At 40.7% G+C, this 17,595-nt stretch overlaps 47 non-coding genes across 47 annotated transcripts; all 47 read right to left on the bottom strand.

Annotated features, from left to right (window-relative positions):
• Positions 1 to 28: 28 nt before the first annotated feature.
• Positions 29 to 100, bottom strand: trnaq-uug (transfer RNA glutamine (anticodon UUG)). The gene has a single exon. It is a non-coding gene; the product is annotated as a tRNA-Gln (tRNA).
• Positions 101 to 567: 467 nt separating this feature from the next.
• Positions 568 to 640, bottom strand: trnaq-cug (transfer RNA glutamine (anticodon CUG)). Its single transcript has one exon. It is a non-coding gene; the product is annotated as a tRNA-Gln (tRNA).
• Positions 641 to 754: 114 nt separating this feature from the next.
• trnaq-uug (transfer RNA glutamine (anticodon UUG)) lies at positions 755 to 826 on the bottom strand. Its single transcript has one exon. It is a non-coding gene; the product is annotated as a tRNA-Gln (tRNA).
• Positions 827 to 1,290: 464 nt separating this feature from the next.
• trnaq-cug (transfer RNA glutamine (anticodon CUG)) lies at positions 1,291 to 1,362 on the bottom strand. The gene has a single exon. It is a non-coding gene; the product is annotated as a tRNA-Gln (tRNA).
• Positions 1,363 to 1,476: 114 nt separating this feature from the next.
• On the bottom strand, positions 1,477 to 1,548 carry trnaq-uug (transfer RNA glutamine (anticodon UUG)). Its single transcript has one exon. It is a non-coding gene; the product is annotated as a tRNA-Gln (tRNA).
• Positions 1,549 to 2,019: 471 nt separating this feature from the next.
• trnaq-cug (transfer RNA glutamine (anticodon CUG)) lies at positions 2,020 to 2,091 on the bottom strand. The gene has a single exon. It is a non-coding gene; the product is annotated as a tRNA-Gln (tRNA).
• A 114-nt stretch (positions 2,092 to 2,205) lies between these two features.
• On the bottom strand, positions 2,206 to 2,277 carry trnaq-uug (transfer RNA glutamine (anticodon UUG)). The gene has a single exon. It is a non-coding gene; the product is annotated as a tRNA-Gln (tRNA).
• Positions 2,278 to 2,744: 467 nt separating this feature from the next.
• trnaq-cug (transfer RNA glutamine (anticodon CUG)) lies at positions 2,745 to 2,816 on the bottom strand. Its single transcript has one exon. It is a non-coding gene; the product is annotated as a tRNA-Gln (tRNA).
• A 114-nt stretch (positions 2,817 to 2,930) lies between these two features.
• On the bottom strand, positions 2,931 to 3,002 carry trnaq-uug (transfer RNA glutamine (anticodon UUG)). The gene has a single exon. It is a non-coding gene; the product is annotated as a tRNA-Gln (tRNA).
• A 467-nt stretch (positions 3,003 to 3,469) lies between these two features.
• On the bottom strand, positions 3,470 to 3,541 carry trnaq-cug (transfer RNA glutamine (anticodon CUG)). The gene has a single exon. It is a non-coding gene; the product is annotated as a tRNA-Gln (tRNA).
• A 114-nt stretch (positions 3,542 to 3,655) lies between these two features.
• trnaq-uug (transfer RNA glutamine (anticodon UUG)) lies at positions 3,656 to 3,727 on the bottom strand. Its single transcript has one exon. It is a non-coding gene; the product is annotated as a tRNA-Gln (tRNA).
• A 467-nt stretch (positions 3,728 to 4,194) lies between these two features.
• Positions 4,195 to 4,266, bottom strand: trnaq-cug (transfer RNA glutamine (anticodon CUG)). Its single transcript has one exon. It is a non-coding gene; the product is annotated as a tRNA-Gln (tRNA).
• A 105-nt stretch (positions 4,267 to 4,371) lies between these two features.
• Positions 4,372 to 4,443, bottom strand: trnaq-cug (transfer RNA glutamine (anticodon CUG)). Its single transcript has one exon. It is a non-coding gene; the product is annotated as a tRNA-Gln (tRNA).
• A 113-nt stretch (positions 4,444 to 4,556) lies between these two features.
• trnaq-uug (transfer RNA glutamine (anticodon UUG)) lies at positions 4,557 to 4,628 on the bottom strand. The gene has a single exon. It is a non-coding gene; the product is annotated as a tRNA-Gln (tRNA).
• Positions 4,629 to 5,095: 467 nt separating this feature from the next.
• trnaq-cug (transfer RNA glutamine (anticodon CUG)) lies at positions 5,096 to 5,167 on the bottom strand. Its single transcript has one exon. It is a non-coding gene; the product is annotated as a tRNA-Gln (tRNA).
• Positions 5,168 to 5,451: 284 nt separating this feature from the next.
• On the bottom strand, positions 5,452 to 5,523 carry trnaq-uug (transfer RNA glutamine (anticodon UUG)). Its single transcript has one exon. It is a non-coding gene; the product is annotated as a tRNA-Gln (tRNA).
• Positions 5,524 to 5,991: 468 nt separating this feature from the next.
• On the bottom strand, positions 5,992 to 6,063 carry trnaq-cug (transfer RNA glutamine (anticodon CUG)). The gene has a single exon. It is a non-coding gene; the product is annotated as a tRNA-Gln (tRNA).
• A 114-nt stretch (positions 6,064 to 6,177) lies between these two features.
• trnaq-uug (transfer RNA glutamine (anticodon UUG)) lies at positions 6,178 to 6,249 on the bottom strand. The gene has a single exon. It is a non-coding gene; the product is annotated as a tRNA-Gln (tRNA).
• A 469-nt stretch (positions 6,250 to 6,718) lies between these two features.
• Positions 6,719 to 6,790, bottom strand: trnaq-cug (transfer RNA glutamine (anticodon CUG)). Its single transcript has one exon. It is a non-coding gene; the product is annotated as a tRNA-Gln (tRNA).
• Positions 6,791 to 6,904: 114 nt separating this feature from the next.
• Positions 6,905 to 6,976, bottom strand: trnaq-uug (transfer RNA glutamine (anticodon UUG)). Its single transcript has one exon. It is a non-coding gene; the product is annotated as a tRNA-Gln (tRNA).
• A 467-nt stretch (positions 6,977 to 7,443) lies between these two features.
• Positions 7,444 to 7,515, bottom strand: trnaq-cug (transfer RNA glutamine (anticodon CUG)). Its single transcript has one exon. It is a non-coding gene; the product is annotated as a tRNA-Gln (tRNA).
• Positions 7,516 to 7,746: 231 nt separating this feature from the next.
• On the bottom strand, positions 7,747 to 7,818 carry trnaq-uug (transfer RNA glutamine (anticodon UUG)). The gene has a single exon. It is a non-coding gene; the product is annotated as a tRNA-Gln (tRNA).
• Positions 7,819 to 8,288: 470 nt separating this feature from the next.
• On the bottom strand, positions 8,289 to 8,360 carry trnaq-cug (transfer RNA glutamine (anticodon CUG)). The gene has a single exon. It is a non-coding gene; the product is annotated as a tRNA-Gln (tRNA).
• A 114-nt stretch (positions 8,361 to 8,474) lies between these two features.
• trnaq-uug (transfer RNA glutamine (anticodon UUG)) lies at positions 8,475 to 8,546 on the bottom strand. The gene has a single exon. It is a non-coding gene; the product is annotated as a tRNA-Gln (tRNA).
• A 465-nt stretch (positions 8,547 to 9,011) lies between these two features.
• Positions 9,012 to 9,083, bottom strand: trnaq-cug (transfer RNA glutamine (anticodon CUG)). The gene has a single exon. It is a non-coding gene; the product is annotated as a tRNA-Gln (tRNA).
• Positions 9,084 to 9,196: 113 nt separating this feature from the next.
• Positions 9,197 to 9,268, bottom strand: trnaq-uug (transfer RNA glutamine (anticodon UUG)). The gene has a single exon. It is a non-coding gene; the product is annotated as a tRNA-Gln (tRNA).
• Positions 9,269 to 9,735: 467 nt separating this feature from the next.
• On the bottom strand, positions 9,736 to 9,807 carry trnaq-cug (transfer RNA glutamine (anticodon CUG)). The gene has a single exon. It is a non-coding gene; the product is annotated as a tRNA-Gln (tRNA).
• Positions 9,808 to 9,921: 114 nt separating this feature from the next.
• On the bottom strand, positions 9,922 to 9,993 carry trnaq-uug (transfer RNA glutamine (anticodon UUG)). Its single transcript has one exon. It is a non-coding gene; the product is annotated as a tRNA-Gln (tRNA).
• A 467-nt stretch (positions 9,994 to 10,460) lies between these two features.
• On the bottom strand, positions 10,461 to 10,532 carry trnaq-cug (transfer RNA glutamine (anticodon CUG)). Its single transcript has one exon. It is a non-coding gene; the product is annotated as a tRNA-Gln (tRNA).
• A 624-nt stretch (positions 10,533 to 11,156) lies between these two features.
• trnaq-cug (transfer RNA glutamine (anticodon CUG)) lies at positions 11,157 to 11,228 on the bottom strand. Its single transcript has one exon. It is a non-coding gene; the product is annotated as a tRNA-Gln (tRNA).
• A 114-nt stretch (positions 11,229 to 11,342) lies between these two features.
• Positions 11,343 to 11,414, bottom strand: trnaq-uug (transfer RNA glutamine (anticodon UUG)). The gene has a single exon. It is a non-coding gene; the product is annotated as a tRNA-Gln (tRNA).
• Positions 11,415 to 11,881: 467 nt separating this feature from the next.
• Positions 11,882 to 11,953, bottom strand: trnaq-cug (transfer RNA glutamine (anticodon CUG)). The gene has a single exon. It is a non-coding gene; the product is annotated as a tRNA-Gln (tRNA).
• A 114-nt stretch (positions 11,954 to 12,067) lies between these two features.
• trnaq-uug (transfer RNA glutamine (anticodon UUG)) lies at positions 12,068 to 12,139 on the bottom strand. Its single transcript has one exon. It is a non-coding gene; the product is annotated as a tRNA-Gln (tRNA).
• A 467-nt stretch (positions 12,140 to 12,606) lies between these two features.
• Positions 12,607 to 12,678, bottom strand: trnaq-cug (transfer RNA glutamine (anticodon CUG)). The gene has a single exon. It is a non-coding gene; the product is annotated as a tRNA-Gln (tRNA).
• A 114-nt stretch (positions 12,679 to 12,792) lies between these two features.
• trnaq-uug (transfer RNA glutamine (anticodon UUG)) lies at positions 12,793 to 12,864 on the bottom strand. Its single transcript has one exon. It is a non-coding gene; the product is annotated as a tRNA-Gln (tRNA).
• A 465-nt stretch (positions 12,865 to 13,329) lies between these two features.
• Positions 13,330 to 13,401, bottom strand: trnaq-cug (transfer RNA glutamine (anticodon CUG)). The gene has a single exon. It is a non-coding gene; the product is annotated as a tRNA-Gln (tRNA).
• Positions 13,402 to 13,515: 114 nt separating this feature from the next.
• Positions 13,516 to 13,587, bottom strand: trnaq-uug (transfer RNA glutamine (anticodon UUG)). Its single transcript has one exon. It is a non-coding gene; the product is annotated as a tRNA-Gln (tRNA).
• Positions 13,588 to 14,054: 467 nt separating this feature from the next.
• trnaq-cug (transfer RNA glutamine (anticodon CUG)) lies at positions 14,055 to 14,126 on the bottom strand. The gene has a single exon. It is a non-coding gene; the product is annotated as a tRNA-Gln (tRNA).
• A 114-nt stretch (positions 14,127 to 14,240) lies between these two features.
• On the bottom strand, positions 14,241 to 14,312 carry trnaq-uug (transfer RNA glutamine (anticodon UUG)). The gene has a single exon. It is a non-coding gene; the product is annotated as a tRNA-Gln (tRNA).
• Positions 14,313 to 14,779: 467 nt separating this feature from the next.
• Positions 14,780 to 14,851, bottom strand: trnaq-cug (transfer RNA glutamine (anticodon CUG)). The gene has a single exon. It is a non-coding gene; the product is annotated as a tRNA-Gln (tRNA).
• Positions 14,852 to 14,965: 114 nt separating this feature from the next.
• Positions 14,966 to 15,037, bottom strand: trnaq-uug (transfer RNA glutamine (anticodon UUG)). The gene has a single exon. It is a non-coding gene; the product is annotated as a tRNA-Gln (tRNA).
• A 535-nt stretch (positions 15,038 to 15,572) lies between these two features.
• On the bottom strand, positions 15,573 to 15,644 carry trnaq-cug (transfer RNA glutamine (anticodon CUG)). Its single transcript has one exon. It is a non-coding gene; the product is annotated as a tRNA-Gln (tRNA).
• A 114-nt stretch (positions 15,645 to 15,758) lies between these two features.
• On the bottom strand, positions 15,759 to 15,830 carry trnaq-uug (transfer RNA glutamine (anticodon UUG)). The gene has a single exon. It is a non-coding gene; the product is annotated as a tRNA-Gln (tRNA).
• Positions 15,831 to 16,297: 467 nt separating this feature from the next.
• trnaq-cug (transfer RNA glutamine (anticodon CUG)) lies at positions 16,298 to 16,369 on the bottom strand. Its single transcript has one exon. It is a non-coding gene; the product is annotated as a tRNA-Gln (tRNA).
• Positions 16,370 to 16,483: 114 nt separating this feature from the next.
• trnaq-uug (transfer RNA glutamine (anticodon UUG)) lies at positions 16,484 to 16,555 on the bottom strand. The gene has a single exon. It is a non-coding gene; the product is annotated as a tRNA-Gln (tRNA).
• Positions 16,556 to 17,024: 469 nt separating this feature from the next.
• Positions 17,025 to 17,095, bottom strand: trnaq-cug (transfer RNA glutamine (anticodon CUG)). The gene has a single exon. It is a non-coding gene; the product is annotated as a tRNA-Gln (tRNA).
• A 296-nt stretch (positions 17,096 to 17,391) lies between these two features.
• Positions 17,392 to 17,463, bottom strand: trnaq-uug (transfer RNA glutamine (anticodon UUG)). The gene has a single exon. It is a non-coding gene; the product is annotated as a tRNA-Gln (tRNA).
• Positions 17,464 to 17,595: the final 132 nt, after the last annotated feature.

Raw genomic sequence — 17,595 nt, 5'->3', positions numbered from 1 at the left:
TGTGAATAATTCAGCACAAAAAATAGGAAGGTTCTACCGAGATTTGAACTCGGATAACTGGATTCAAAGTCCAGAGTGCTAACCATTACACCATAGAACCATATTCTAAAGCCACATGGAAATTGAAAAAAAAAAATCTGAGTTTAATTAGCAACAGCGGACTGTCGTTCCTTCACCTGTTGCAAATACTTTCAACTGACAACAATATTTGGACAGCTATATTCTAGTTCCACGAGGTAAATTAATTGACATGGTAGGATCGTCCAAGAGTTAAACTCGGATTGTAGGATTCAGAGTCCTGAGTGATAACCTTTACAGCATAGAACCCTGTACTCAATACTCTGTGACGGGTTCAGATTTTACTGTCCTTGGTTCACCGGAAAAACAGATAGAAACCTTTCTGGACAGAAACGGTATCAGCGTACCAGGCACTCATAGTATGCATTTACCGTAGGCTAGCCATTCGTGCGTAACAAGAATGCTTATCGACTCCCACCCACTTGTTTCTTTCACGCATAACTATTTTAAAGTTGACAGGGGAGGAGTGTGTCACTGCAAAATCAAGGTAGGTCCTACCGAGATTTGAACTCGGATCGCAGGATTCAGAGTCCTGAGTGCTAACCATTACACCATTAGAACCCTATACAGAGTAATTATTGTAGAGTTCCTTTTTCTTGTCATTTGTACACCGGATAAACAGCAGATTATGAGATTATTGGTTGGCCATGTGAATAATTCAGCACAAAAAATAGGAAGGTTCTACCGAGATTTGAACTCGGATCACTGGATTCAAAGTCCAGAGTGCTAACCATTACACCATAGAACCATATTCTAAACCACATGGAAATTGAAAAAAAAATCTGAGTTTAATTAGCAACAGCGGACTGTCGTTCCTTCACCTGTTGCAAATACTTTCAACTGACAACAATATTTGGACAGCTATATTCTAGTTCCACGAGGTAAATTAATTGACATGGTAGGATCGTCCAAGAGTTAAACTCGGATTGTAGGATTCAGAGTCCTGAGTGATAACCTTTACAGCATAGAACCCTGTACTCAATACTCTGTGACGGGTTCAGATTTTACTGTCCTTGGTTCACCGGAAAAACAGATAGAAACCTTTCTGGACAGAAACGGTATCAGCGTACCAGGCACTCATAGTATGCATTTACCGTAGGCTAGCCATTCGTGCGTAACAAGAATGCTTATCGACTCCCACCCACTTGTTTCTTTCACGCATAACTATTTTAAAGTTGACAGGGGAGGAGTGTGTCACTGCAAAATCAAGGTAGGTCCTACCGAGATTTGAACTCGGATCGCAGGATTCAGAGTCCTGAGTGCTAACCATTACACCATAGAACCCTATACAGAGTAGTTATTGTAGAGTTCCTTTTTCTTGTCATTTGTACACCGGATAAACAGCAGATTATGAGATTATTGGTTGGCCATGTGAATAATTCAGCACAAAAAATAGGAAGGTTCTACCGAGATTTGAACTCGGATCACTGGATTCAAAGTCCAGAGTGCTAACCATTACACCATAGAACCATATTCTAAAGCCACATGGAAATTGAAAAAAAAAAAAAAATCTGAGTTTAATTAGCAACAGCGGACTGTCGTTCCTTCACCTGTTGCAAATACTTTCAACTGACAACAATATTTGGACAGCTATATTCTAGTTCCACGAGGTAAATTAATTGACATGGTAGGATCGTCCAAGAGTTAAACTCGGATTGTAGGATTCAGAGTCCTGAGTGATAACCTTTACAGCATAGAACCCTGTACTCAATACTCTGTGACGGGTTCAGATTTTACTGTCCTTGGTTCACCGGAAAAACAGATAGAAACCTTTCTGGACAGAAACGGTATCAGCGTACCAGGCACTCATAGTATGCATTTACCGTAGGCTAGCCATTCGTGCGTAACAAGAATGCTTATCGACTCCCACCCACTTGTTTCTTTCACGCATAACTATTTTAAAGTTGACAGGGGAGGAGTGTGTCACTGCAAAATCAAGGTAGGTCCTACCGAGATTTGAACTCGGATCGCAGGATTCAGAGTCCTGAGTGCTAACCATTACACCATAGAACCCTATACAGAGTAGTTATTGTAGAGTTCCTTTTTCTTGTCATTTGTACACCGGATAAACAGCAGATTATGAGATTATTGGTTGGCCATGTGAATAATTCAGCACAAAAAATAGGAAGGTTCTACCGAGATTTGAACTCGGATCACTGGATTCAAAGTCCAGAGTGCTAACCATTACACCATAGAACCATATTCTAAAGCCACATGGAAATTGAAAAAAAAAAATCTGAGTTTAATTAGCAACAGCGGACTGTCGTTCCTTCACCTGTTGCAAATACTTTCAACTGACAACAATATTTGGACAGCTATATTCTAGTTCCACGAGGTAAATTAATTGACATGGTAGGATCGTCCAAGAGTTAAACTCGGATTGTAGGATTCAGAGTCCTGAGTGATAACCTTTACAGCATAGAACCCTGTACTCAATACTCTGTGACGGGTTCAGATTTTACTGTCCTTGGTTCACCGGAAAAACAGATAGAAACCTTTCTGGACAGAAACGGTATCAGCGTACCAGGCACTCATAGTATGCATTTACCGTAGGCTAGCCATTCGTGCGTAACAAGAATGCTTATCGACTCCCACCCACTTGTTTCTTTCACGCATAACTATTTTAAAGTTGACAGGGGAGGAGTGTGTCACTGCAAAATCAAGGTAGGTCCTACCGAGATTTGAACTCGGATCGCAGGATTCAGAGTCCTGAGTGCTAACCATTACACCATAGAACCCTATACAGAGTAGTTATTGTAGAGTTCCTTTTTCTTGTCATTTGTACACCGGATAAACAGCAGATTATGAGATTATTGGTTGGCCATGTGAATAATTCAGCACAAAAAATAGGAAGGTTCTACCGAGATTTGAACTCGGATCACTGGATTCAAAGTCCAGAGTGCTAACCATTACACCATAGAACCATATTCTAAAGCCACATGGAAATTGAAAAAAAAAAATCTGAGTTTAATTAGCAACAGCGGACTGTCGTTCCTTCACCTGTTGCAAATACTTTCAACTGACAACAATATTTGGACAGCTATATTCTAGTTCCACGAGGTAAATTAATTGACATGGTAGGATCGTCCAAGAGTTAAACTCGGATTGTAGGATTCAGAGTCCTGAGTGATAACCTTTACAGCATAGAACCCTGTACTCAATACTCTGTGACGGGTTCAGATTTTACTGTCCTTGGTTCACCGGAAAAACAGATAGAAACCTTTCTGGACAGAAACGGTATCAGCGTACCAGGCACTCATAGTATGCATTTACCGTAGGCTAGCCATTCGTGCGTAACAAGAATGCTTATCGACTCCCACCCACTTGTTTCTTTCACGCATAACTATTTTAAAGTTGACAGGGGAGGAGTGTGTCACTGCAAAATCAAGGTAGGTCCTACCGAGATTTGAACTCGGATCGCAGGATTCAGAGTCCTGAGTGCTAACCATTACACCATAGAACCCTATACAGAGTAGTTATTGTAGAGTTCCTTTTTCTTGTCATTTGTACACCGGATAAACAGCAGATTATGAGATTATTGGTTGGCCATGTGAATAATTCAGCACAAAAAATAGGAAGGTTCTACCGAGATTTGAACTCGGATCACTGGATTCAAAGTCCAGAGTGCTAACCATTACACCATAGAACCATATTCTAAAGCCACATGGAAATTGAAAAAAAAAAATCTGAGTTTAATTAGCAACAGCGGACTGTCGTTCCTTCACCTGTTGCAAATACTTTCAACTGACAACAATATTTGGACAGCTATATTCTAGTTCCACGAGGTAAATTAATTGACATGGTAGGATCGTCCAAGAGTTAAACTCGGATTGTAGGATTCAGAGTCCTGAGTGATAACCTTTACAGCATAGAACCCTGTACTCAATACTCTGTGACGGGTTCAGATTTTACTGTCCTTGGTTCACCGGAAAAACAGATAGAAACCTTTCTGGACAGAAACGGTATCAGCGTACCAGGCACTCATAGTATGCATTTACCGTAGGCTAGCCATTCGTGCGTAACAAGAATGCTTATCGACTCCCACCCACTTGTTTCTTTCACGCATAACTATTTTAAAGTTGACAGGGGAGGAGTGTGTCACTGCAAAATCAAGGTAGGTCCTACCGAGATTTGAACTCGGATCGCAGGATTCAGAGTCCTGAGTGCTAACCATTACACCATAGAACCCTATACAGAGTAGTTATTGTAGAGTTCCTTTTTCTTGTCATTTGTACACCGGATAAACAGCAGATTATGAGATTACCATGTGAATAATTCAGCACAAAAATAGGAAGGTCCTACCGAGATTTGAACTCGGATCGCAGGATTCAGAGTCCTGAGTGCTAACCATTACACCATAGAACCCTATACAGAGTAGTTATTGTAGAGTTCCTTTTTCTTGTCATTTGTACACCGGATAAACAGCAGATTATGAGATTATTGGTTGGCCATGTGAATAATTCAGCACAAAAATAGGAAGGTTCTACCGAGATTTGAACTCGGATCACTGGATTCAAAGTCCAGAGTGCTAACCATTACACCATAGAACCATATTCTAAAGCCACATGGAAATTGAAAAAAAAAAATCTGAGTTTAATTAGCAACAGCGGACTGTCGTTCCTTCACCTGTTGCAAATACTTTCAACTGACAACAATATTTGGACAGCTATATTCTAGTTCCACGAGGTAAATTAATTGACATGGTAGGATCGTCCAAGAGTTAAACTCGGATTGTAGGATTCAGAGTCCTGAGTGATAACCTTTACAGCATAGAACCCTGTACTCAATACTCTGTGACGGGTTCAGATTTTACTGTCCTTGGTTCACCGGAAAAACAGATAGAAACCTTTCTGGACAGAAACGGTATCAGCGTACCAGGCACTCATAGTATGCATTTACCGTAGGCTAGCCATTCGTGCGTAACAAGAATGCTTATCGACTCCCACCCACTTGTTTCTTTCACGCATAACTATTTTAAAGTTGACAGGGGAGGAGTGTGTCACTGCAAAATCAAGGTAGGTCCTACCGAGATTTGAACTCGGATCGCAGGATTCAGAGTCCTGAGTGCTAACCATTACACCATAGAACCCTATACAGAGTAGTTATTGTAGAGTTCCTTTTTCTTGTCATTTGTACACCGGATAAACAGCAGATTATGAGATTATTGGTTGGCCATTTAATTCAGAAAAAATAGGAAGGTTCGATTTGAACTCGGATCAGGATTCAGAGTCCTGAGTGCTAACCATTACACCATAGAACCCTATACAGAGTAGTTATTGTAGAGTTCCTTTTTCTTGTCATTTGTACACCGGATAAACAGCAGATTATGAGATTATTGGTTGGCCATGTGAATAATTCAGCACAAAAATAGGAAGGTTCTACCGAGATTTGAACTCGGATCACTGGATTCAAAGTCCAGAGTGCTAACCATTACACCATAGAACCATATTCTAAAGCCACATGGAAATTGAAAAAAAAAAAATCTGAGTTTAATTAGCAACAGCGGACTGTCGTTCCTTCACCTGTTGCAAATACTTTCAACTGACAACAATATTTGGACAGCTATATTCTAGTTCCACGAGGTAAATTAATTGACATGGTAGGATCGTCCAAGAGTTAAACTCGGATTGTAGGATTCAGAGTCCTGAGTGATAACCTTTACAGCATAGAACCCTGTACTCAATACTCTGTGACGGGTTCAGATTTTACTGTCCTTGGTTCACCGGAAAAACAGATAGAAACCTTTCTGGACAGAAACGGTATCAGCGTACCAGGCACTCATAGTATGCATTTACCGTAGGCTAGCCATTCGTGCGTAACAAGAATGCTTATCGACTCCCACCCACTTGTTTCTTTCACGCATAACTATTTTAAAGTTGACAGGGGAGGAGTGTGTCACTGCAAAATCAAGGTAGGTCCTACCGAGATTTGAACTCGGATCGCAGGATTCAGAGTCCTGAGTGCTAACCATTACACCATAGAACCCTATACAGAGTAGTTATTGTAGAGTTCCTTTTTCTTGTCATTTGTACACCGGATAAACAGCAGATTATGAGATTATTGGTTGGCCATGTGAATAATTCAGCACAAAAAATAGGAAGGTTCTACCGAGATTTGAACTCGGATCACTGGATTCAAAGTCCAGAGTGCTAACCATTACACCATAGAACCATATTCTAAAGCCACATGGAAATTGAAAAAAAAAAAAATCTGAGTTTAATTAGCAACAGCGGACTGTCGTTCCTTCACCTGTTGCAAATACTTTCAACTGACAACAATATTTGGACAGCTATATTCTAGTTCCACGAGGTAAATTAATTGACATGGTAGGATCGTCCAAGAGTTAAACTCGGATTGTAGGATTCAGAGTCCTGAGTGATAACCTTTACAGCATAGAACCCTGTACTCAATACTCTGTGACGGGTTCAGATTTTACTGTCCTTGGTTCACCGGAAAAACAGATAGAAACCTTTCTGGACAGAAACGGTATCAGCGTACCAGGCACTCATAGTATGCATTTACCGTAGGCTAGCCATTCGTGCGTAACAAGAATGCTTATCGACTCCCACCCACTTGTTTCTTTCACGCATAACTATTTTAAAGTTGACAGGGGAGGAGTGTGTCACTGCAAAATCAAGGTAGGTCCTACCGAGATTTGAACTCGGATCGCAGGATTCAGAGTCCTGAGTGCTAACCATTACACCATAGAACCCTATACAGAGTAGTTATTGTAGAGTTCCTTTTTCTTGTCATTTGTACACCGGATAAACAGCAGATTATGAGATTATTGGTTGGCCATGTGAATAATTCAGCACAAAAAATAGGAAGGTTCTACCGAGATTTGAACTCGGATCACTGGATTCAAAGTCCAGAGTGCTAACCATTACACCATAGAACCATATTCTAAAGCCACATGGAAATTGAAAAAAAAAAATCTGAGTTTAATTAGCAACAGCGGACTGTCGTTCCTTCACCTGTTGCAAATACTTTCAACTGACAACAATATTTGGACAGCTATATTCTAGTTCCACGAGGTAAATTAATTGACATGGTAGGATCGTCCAAGAGTTAAACTCGGATTGTAGGATTCAGAGTCCTGAGTGATAACCTTTACAGCATAGAACCCTGTACTCAATACTCTGTGACGGGTTCAGATTTTACTGTCCTTGGTTCACCGGAAAAACAGATAGAAACCTTTCTGGACAGAAACGGTATCAGCGTACCAGGCACTCATAGTATGCATTTACCGTAGGCTAGCCATTCGTGCGTAACAAGAATGCTTATCGACTCCCACCCACTTGTTTCTTTCACGCATAACTATTTTAAAGTTGACAGGGGAGGAGTGTGTCACTGCAAAATCAAGGTAGGTCCTACCGAGATTTGAACTCGGATCGCAGGATTCAGAGTCCTGAGTGCTAACCATTACACCATAGAACCCTAAACAGCAGATACAGAGTAGTTATTGTAGAGTTCCTTTTTCTTGTCATTTGTACTGACAACAATATTTGGATAAACAGCAGATTATGTACACTGAGTGATAAACAATACTCTGCAGATTTTACTGTCCTTGGTTCACCGGAAAAACAGATAGAAACCTTTCTGGACAGAAACGGTATGTAGATTAGTTATGGTTGGCCATGTGAATAATTCAGCACAAAAAAAGTAGGAAGGTTCTACCGAGATTTGAACTCGGATCACTGGATTCAAAGTCCAGAGTGCTAACCATTACACCATAGAACCATATTCTAAAGCCACATGGAAATTGAAAAAAAAAAAGGTTCTGAGTTTAATTAGCAACAGCGGACTGTCGTTCCTTCACCTGTTGCAAATACTTTCAACTGACAACAATATTTGGACAGCTATATTCTAGTTCCACGAGGTAAATTAATTGACATGGTAGGATCGTCCAAGAGTTAAACTCGGATTGTAGGATTCAGAGTCCTGAGTGATAACCTTTACAGCATAGAACCCTGTACTCAATACTCTGTGACGGGTTCAGATTTTACTGTCCTTGGTTCACCGGAAAAACAGATAGAAACCTTTCTGGACAGAAACGGTATCAGCGTACCAGGCACTCATAGTATGCATTTACCGTAGGCTAGCCATTCGTGCGTAACAAGAATGCTTATCGACTCCCACCCACTTGTTTCTTTCACGCATAACTATTTTAAAGTTGACAGGGGAGGAGTGTGTCACTGCAAAATCAAGGTAGGTCCTACCGAGATTTGAACTCGGATCGCAGGATTCAGAGTCCTGAGTGCTAACCATTACACCATAGAACCCTATACAGAGTAGTTATTGTAGAGTTCCTTTTTCTTGTCATTTGTACACCGGATAAACAGCAGATTATGAGATTATTGGTTGGCCATGTGAATAATTCAGCACAAAAAATAGGAAGGTTCTACCGAGATTTGAACTCGGATCACTGGATTCAAAGTCCAGAGTGCTAACCATTACACCATAGAACCATATTCTAAAGCCACATGGAAATTGAAAAAAAAATCTGAGTTTAATTAGCAACAGCGGACTGTCGTTCCTTCACCTGTTGCAAATACTTTCAACTGACAACAATATTTGGACAGCTATATTCTAGTTCCACGAGGTAAATTAATTGACATGGTAGGATCGTCCAAGAGTTAAACTCGGATTGTAGGATTCAGAGTCCTGAGTGATAACCTTTACAGCATAGAACCCTGTACTCAATACTCTGTGACGGGTTCAGATTTTACTGTCCTTGGTTCACCGGAAAAACAGATAGAAACCTTTCTGGACAGAAACGGTATCAGCGTACCAGGCACTCATAGTATGCATTTACCGTAGGCTAGCCATTCGTGCGTAACAAGAATGCTTATCGACTCCCACCCACTTGTTTCTTTCACGCATAACTATTTTAAAGTTGACAGGGGAGGAGTGTGTCACTGCAAAATCAAGGTAGGTCCTACCGAGATTTGAACTCGGATCGCAGGATTCAGAGTCCTGAGTGCTAACCATTACACCATAGAACCCTATACAGAGTAGTTATTGTAGAGTTCCTTTTTCTTGTCATTTGTACACCGGATAAACAGCAGATTATGAGATTATTGGTTGGCCATGTGAATAATTCAGCACAAAAATAGGAAGGTTCTACCGAGATTTGAACTCGGATCACTGGATTCAAAGTCCAGAGTGCTAACCATTACACCATAGAACCATATTCTAAAGCCACATGGAAATTGAAAAAAAAAAATCTGAGTTTAATTAGCAACAGCGGACTGTCGTTCCTTCACCTGTTGCAAATACTTTCAACTGACAACAATATTTGGACAGCTATATTCTAGTTCCACGAGGTAAATTAATTGACATGGTAGGATCGTCCAAGAGTTAAACTCGGATTGTAGGATTCAGAGTCCTGAGTGATAACCTTTACAGCATAGAACCCTGTACTCAATACTCTGTGACGGGTTCAGATTTTACTGTCCTTGGTTCACCGGAAAAACAGATAGAAACCTTTCTGGACAGAAACGGTATCAGCGTACCAGGCACTCATAGTATGCATTTACCGTAGGCTAGCCATTCGTGCGTAACAAGAATGCTTATCGACTCCCACCCACTTGTTTCTTTCACGCATAACTATTTTAAAGTTGACAGGGGAGGAGTGTGTCACTGCAAAATCAAGGTAGGTCCTACCGAGATTTGAACTCGGATCGCAGGATTCAGAGTCCTGAGTGCTAACCATTACACCATAGAACCCTATACAGAGTAGTTATTGTAGAGTTCCTTTTTCTTGTCATTTGTACACCGGATAAACAGCAGATTATGAGATTATTGGTTGGCCATGTGAATAATTCAGCACAAAAAATAGGAAGGTTCTACCGAGATTTGAACTCGGATCACTGGATTCAAAGTCCAGAGTGCTAACCATTACACCATAGAACCATATTCTAAAGCCACATGGAAATTGAAAAAAAAAAATCTGAGTTTAATTAGCAACAGCGGACTGTCGTTCCTTCACCTGTTGCAAATACTTTCAACTGACAACAATATTTGGACAGCTATATTCTAGTTCCACGAGGTAAATTAATTGACATGGTAGGATCGTCCAAGAGTTAAACTCGGATTGTAGGATTCAGAGTCCTGAGTGATAACCTTTACAGCATAGAACCCTGTACTCAATACTCTGTGACGGGTTCAGATTTTACTGTCCTTGGTTCACCGGAAAAACAGATAGAAACCTTTCTGGACAGAAACGGTATCAGCGTACCAGGCACTCATAGTATGCATTTACCGTAGGCTAGCCATTCGTGCGTAACAAGAATGCTTATCGACTCCCACCCACTTGTTTCTTTCACGCATAACTATTTTAAAGTTGACAGGGGAGGAGTGTGTCACTGCAAAATCAAGGTAGGTCCTACCGAGATTTGAACTCGGATCGCAGGATTCAGAGTCCTGAGTGCTAACCATTACACCATAGAACCCTATACAGAGTAGTTAAAGTTCCACATTTGTACACCGATAAACAGCAGATTATGAAATTATTGGTTGGCCATGTGAATAATTCAGAGGAAGGTTCTAATTTGAACTCGGATCACTGGATTCAAAGTCCAGAGTGCTAACCATTACACCATAGAACCATATTCTAAAGCCACATGGAAATTGAAAAAAAAAAAATCTGAGTTTAATTAGCAACAGCGGACTGTCGTTCCTTCACCTGTTGCAAATACTTTCAACTGACAACAATATTTGGACAGCTATATTCTAGTTCCACGAGGTAAATTAATTGACATGGTAGGATCGTCCAAGAGTTAAACTCGGATTGTAGGATTCAGAGTCCTGAGTGATAACCTTTACAGCATAGAACCCTGTACTCAATACTCTGTGACGGGTTCAGATTTTACTGTCCTTGGTTCACCGGAAAAACAGATAGAAACCTTTCTGGACAGAAACGGTATCAGCGTACCAGGCACTCATAGTATGCATTTACCGTAGGCTAGCCATTCGTGCGTAACAAGAATGCTTATCGACTCCCACCCACTTGTTTCTTTCACGCATAACTATTTTAAAGTTGACAGGGGAGGAGTGTGTCACTGCAAAATCAAGGTAGGTCCTACCGAGATTTGAACTCGGATCGCAGGATTCAGAGTCCTGAGTGCTAACCATTACACCATAGAACCCTATACAGAGTAGTTATTGTAGAGTTCCTTTTTCTTGTCATTTGTACACCGGATAAACAGCAGATTATGAGATTATTGGTTGGCCATGTGAATAATTCAGCACAAAAAATAGGAAGGTTCTACCGAGATTTGAACTCGGATCACTGGATTCAAAGTCCAGAGTGCTAACCATTACACCATAGAACCATATTCTAAAGCCACATGGAAATTGAAAAAAAAAAATCTGAGTTTAATTAGCAACAGCGGACTGTCGTTCCTTCACCTGTTGCAAATACTTTCAACTGACAACAATATTTGGACAGCTATATTCTAGTTCCACGAGGTAAATTAATTGACATGGTAGGATCGTCCAAGAGTTAAACTCGGATTGTAGGATTCAGAGTCCTGAGTGATAACCTTTACAGCATAGAACCCTGTACTCAATACTCTGTGACGGGTTCAGATTTTACTGTCCTTGGTTCACCGGAAAAACAGATAGAAACCTTTCTGGACAGAAACGGTATCAGCGTACCAGGCACTCATAGTATGCATTTACCGTAGGCTAGCCATTCGTGCGTAACAAGAATGCTTATCGACTCCCACCCACTTGTTTCTTTCACGCATAACTATTTTAAAGTTGACAGGGGAGGAGTGTGTCACTGCAAAATCAAGGTAGGTCCTACCGAGATTTGAACTCGGATCGCAGGATTCAGAGTCCTGAGTGCTAACCATTACACCATAGAACCCTATACAGAGTAGTTATTGTAGAGTTCCTTTTTCTTGTCATTTGTACACCGGATAAACAGCAGATTATGAGATTATTGGTTGGCCATGTGAATAATTCAGCACAAAAAATAGGAAGGTTCTACCGAGATTTGAACTCGGATCACTGGATTCAAAGTCCAGAGTGCTAACCATTACACCATAGAACCATATTCTAAAGCCACATGGAAATTGAAAAAAAAAAATCTGAGTTTAATTAGCAACAGCGGACTGTCGTTCCTTCACCTGTTGCAAATACTTTCAACTGACAACAATATTTGGACAGCTATATTCTAGTTCCACGAGGTAAATTAATTGACATGGTAGGATCGTCCAAGAGTTAAACTCGGATTGTAGGATTCAGAGTCCTGAGTGATAACCTTTACAGCATAGAACCCTGTACTCAATACTCTGTGACGGGTTCAGATTTTACTGTCCTTGGTTCACCGGAAAAACAGATAGAAACCTTTCTGGACAGAAACGGTATCAGCGTACCAGGCACTCATAGTATGCATTTACCGTAGGCTAGCCATTCGTGCGTAACAAGAATGCTTATCGACTCCCACCCACTTGTTTCTTTCACGCATAACTATTTTAAAGTTGACAGGGGAGGAGTGTGTCACTGCAAAATCAAGGTAGGTCCTACCGAGATTTGAACTCGGATCGCAGGATTCAGAGTCCTGAGTGCTAACCATTACACCATAGAACCCTATACAGAGTAGTTATTGTAGAGTTCCTTTTTCTTGTCATTTGTACACCGGATAAACAGCAGATTATGAGATTATTGGTTGGCCATGTGAATAATTCAGCACAAAAAATAGGAAGGTTCTACCGAGATTTGAACTCGGATCACTGGATTCAAAGTCCAGAGTGCTAACCATTACACCATAGAACCATATTCTAAAGCCACATGGAAATTGAAAAAAAAATCTGAGTTTAATTAGCAACAGCGGACTGTCGTTCCTTCACCTGTTGCAAATACTTTCAACTGACAACAATATTTGGACAGCTATATTCTAGTTCCACGAGGTAAATTAATTGACATGGTAGGATCGTCCAAGAGTTAAACTCGGATTGTAGGATTCAGAGTCCTGAGTGATAACCTTTACAGCATAGAACCCTGTACTCAATACTCTGTGACGGGTTCAGATTTTACTGTCCTTGGTTCACCGGAAAAACAGATAGAAACCTTTCTGGACAGAAACGGTATCAGCGTACCAGGCACTCATAGTATGCATTTACCGTAGGCTAGCCATTCGTGCGTAACAAGAATGCTTATCGACTCCCACCCACTTGTTTCTTTCACGCATAACTATTTTAAAGTTGACAGGGGAGGAGTGTGTCACTGCAAAATCAAGGTAGGTCCTACCGAGATTTGAACTCGGATCGCAGGATTCAGAGTCCTGAGTGCTAACCATTACACCATAGAACCCTATACAGAGTAGTTATTGTAGAGTTCCTTTTTCTTGTCATTTGTACACCGGATAAACAGCAGATTATGAGATTATTGGTTGGCCATGTGAATAATTCAGCACAAAAAATAGGAAGGTTCTACCGAGATTTGAACTCGGATCACTGGATTCAAAGTCCAGAGTGCTAACCATTACACCATAGAACCATATTCTAAAGCCACATGGAAATTGAAAAAAAAAAATCTGAGTTTAATTAGCAACAGCGGACTGTCGTTCCTTCACCTGTTGCAAATACTTTCAACTGACAACAATATTTGGACAGCTATATTCTAGTTCCACGAGGTAAATTAATTGACATGGTAGGATCGTCCAAGAGTTAAACTCGGATTGTAGGATTCAGAGTCCTGAGTGATAACCTTTACAGCATAGAACCCTGTACTCAATACTCTGTGACGGGTTCAGATTTTACTGTCCTTGGTTCACCGGAAAAACAGATAGAAACCTTTCTGGACAGAAACGGTATCAGCGTACCAGGCACTCATAGTATGCATTTACCGTAGGCTAGCCATTCGTGCGTAACAAGAATGCTTATCGACTCCCACCCACTTGTTTCTTTCACGCATAACTATTTTAAAGTTGACAGGGGAGGAGTGTGTCACTGCAAAATCAAGGTAGGTCCTACCGAGATTTGAACTCGGATCGCAGGATTCAGAGTCCTGAGTGCTAACCATTACACCATAGAACCCTATACAGAGTAGTTATTGTAGAGTTCCTTTTTCTTGTCATTTGTACACCGGATAAACAGCAGATTATGAGATTATTGGTTGGCCATGTGAATAATTCAGCACAAAAAATAGGAAGGTTCTACCGAGATTTGAACTCGGATCACTGGATTCAAAGTCCAGAGTGCTAACCATTACACCATAGAACCATATTCTAAAGCCACATGGAAATTGAAAAAAAAAAATCTGAGTTTAATTAGCAACAGCGGACTGTCGTTCCTTCACCTGTTGCAAATACTTTCAACTGACAACAATATTTGGACAGCTATATTCTAGTTCCACGAGGTAAATTAATTGACATGGTAGGATCGTCCAAGAGTTAAACTCGGATTGTAGGATTCAGAGTCCTGAGTGATAACCTTTACAGCATAGAACCCTGTACTCAATACTCTGTGACGGGTTCAGATTTTACTGTCCTTGGTTCACCGGAAAAACAGATAGAAACCTTTCTGGACAGAAACGGTATCAGCGTACCAGGCACTCATAGTATGCATTTACCGTAGGCTAGCCATTCGTGCGTAACAAGAATGCTTATCGACTCCCACCCACTTGTTTCTTTCACGCATAACTATTTTAAAGTTGACAGGGGAGGAGTGTGTCACTGCAAAATCAAGGTAGGTCCTACCGAGATTTGAACTCAGATCGCAGGATTCAGAGTCCTGAGTGCTAACCATTACACCATAGAACCCTATACAGAGTAATTATTGTAGAGTTCCTTTTTCTTGTCATTTGTACACCGGATAAACAGCAGATTATGAGATTATTGGTTGGCCATGTGAATAATTCAGCACAAAAAATAGGAAGGTTCTACCGAGATTTGAACTCGGATCACTGGATTCAAAGTCCAGAGTGCTAACCATTACACCATAGAACCCTATACAGAACCATTTCTTAAAGCCACAGCACAAAAAATGGAAATTTGAACTCGGAAAAAAAGAGTGCTAACCATTACACCATAGAACCATATTCTAAAGCCACATGAGTTTAAATTAGCAACAGCGGACTGTCGTTCCTTCACCTGTTGCAAATACTTTCAACTGACAACAATATTTGGACAGCTATATTCTAGTTCCACGAGGTAAATTAATTGACATGGTAGGATCGTCCAAGAGTTAAACTCGGATTGTAGGATTCAGAGTCCTGAGTGATAACCTTTACAGCATAGAACCCTGTACTCAATACTCTGTGACGGGTTCAGATTTTACTGTCCTTGGTTCACCGGAAAAACAGATAGAAACCTTTCTGGACAGAAACGGTATCAGCGTACCAGGCACTCATAGTATGCATTTACCGTAGGCTAGCCATTCGTGCGTAACAAGAATGCTTATCGACTCCCACCCACTTGTTTCTTTCACGCATAACTATTTTAAAGTTGACAGGGGAGGAGTGTGTCACTGCAAAATCAAGGTAGGTCCTACCGAGATTTGAACTCGGATCGCAGGATTCAGAGTCCTGAGTGCTAACCATTACACCATAGAACCCTATACAGAGTAGTTATTGTAGAGTTCCTTTTTCTTGTCATTTGTACACCGGATAAACAGCAGATTATGAGATTATTGGTTGGCCATGTGAATAATTCAGCACAAAAAATAGGAAGGTTCTACCGAGATTTGAACTCGGATCACTGGATTCAAAGTCCAGAGTGCTAACCATTACACCATAGAACCATATTCTAAAGCCACATGGAAATTGAAAAAAAAAAATCTGAGTTTAATTAGCAACAGCGGACTGTCGTTCCTTCACCTGTTGCAAATACTTTCAACTGACAACAATATTTGGACAGCTATATTCTAGTTCCACGAGGTAAATTAATTGACATGGTAGGATCGTCCAAGAGTTAAACTCGGATTGTAGGATTCAGAGTCCTGAGTGATAACCTTTACAGCATAGAACCCTGTACTCAATACTCTGTGACGGGTTCAGATTTTACTGTCCTTGGTTCACCGGAAAAACAGATAGAAACCTTTCTGGACAGAAACGGTATCAGCGTACCAGGCACTCATAGTATGCATTTACCGTAGGCTAGCCATTCGTGCGTAACAAGAATGCTTATCGACTCCCACCCACTTGTTTCTTTCACGCATAACTATTTTAAAGTTGACAGGGGAGGAGTGTGTCACTGCAAAATCAAGGTAGGTCCTACCGAGATTTGAACTCGGATCGCAGGATTCAGAGTCCTGAGTGCTAACCATTACACCATAGAACCCTATACAGAGTAGTTATTGTAGAGTTCCTTTTTCTTGTCATTTGTACACCGGATAAACAGCAGATTATGAGATTATTGGTTGGCCATGTGAATAATTCAGCACAAAAAATAGGAAGGTTCTACCGAGATTTGAACTCGGATCACTGGATTCAAAGTCCAGAGTGCTAACCATTACACCATAGAACCATATTCTAAAGCCACATGGAAATTGAAAAAAAAAAAAATCTGAGTTTAATTAGCAACAGCGGACTGTCGTTCCTTCACCTGTTGCAAATACTTTCAACTGACAACAATATTTGGACAGCTATATTCTAGTTCCACGAGGTAAATTAATTGACATGGTAGGATCGTCCAAGAGTTAAACTCGGATTGTAGGATTCAGAGTCCTGAGTGATAACCTTTACAGCATAGAACCCTGTACTCAATACTCTGTGACGGGTTCAGATTTTACTGTCCTTGGTTCACCGGAAAAACAGATAGAAACCTTTCTGGACAGAAACGGTATCAGCGTACCAGGCACTCATAGTATGCATTTACCGTAGGCTAGCCATTCGTGCGTAACAAGAATGCTTATCGACTCCCACCCACTTGTTTCTTTCACGCATAACTATTTTAAAGTTGACAGGGGAGGAGTGTGTCACTGCAAAATCAAGGTAGGTCCTACCGAGATTTGAACTCGATCGCAGGATTCAGAGTCCTGAGTGCTAACCATTACACCATAGAACCCTATACAGAGTAATTATTGTAGAGTTCCTTTTTCTTGTCATTTGTACACCGGATAAACAGCAGATTATGAGATTATTGGTTGGCCATGTGAATAATTCAGCACAAAAAATAGGAAGGTTCTACCGAGAGAACTCAGATCACTGGATTCAAAGTCCAGAGTGCTAACCATTACACCATAGAACCCTATACAGAGTAGTTATTGTAGAGTTCCTTTTTCTTGTCATTTGTACACCGGATAAACAGCAGATTATGAGATTATTGGTTGGCCATGTGAATAATTCAGCACAAAAATAGGAAGGTTCTACCGAGATTTGAACTCGGATCACTGGATTCAAAGTCCAGAGTGCTAACCATTACACCATAGAACCATATTCTAAAGCCACATGGAAATTGAAAAAAAAATCTGAGTTTAATTAGCAACAGCGGACTGTCGTTCCTTCACCTGTTGCAAATACTTTCAACTGACAACAATATTTGGACAGCTATATTCTAGTTCCACG

This window comes from Oncorhynchus nerka, linkage group LG18 (assembly GCF_034236695.1).
Source record: "Oncorhynchus nerka isolate Pitt River linkage group LG18, Oner_Uvic_2.0, whole genome shotgun sequence".
Taxonomy (NCBI): domain Eukaryota; kingdom Metazoa; phylum Chordata; class Actinopteri; order Salmoniformes; family Salmonidae; genus Oncorhynchus; species Oncorhynchus nerka.
The sequence above is the reverse complement of the archived record's forward strand: the minus strand, read 5'-3'. Positions and strand labels throughout refer to the sequence as shown.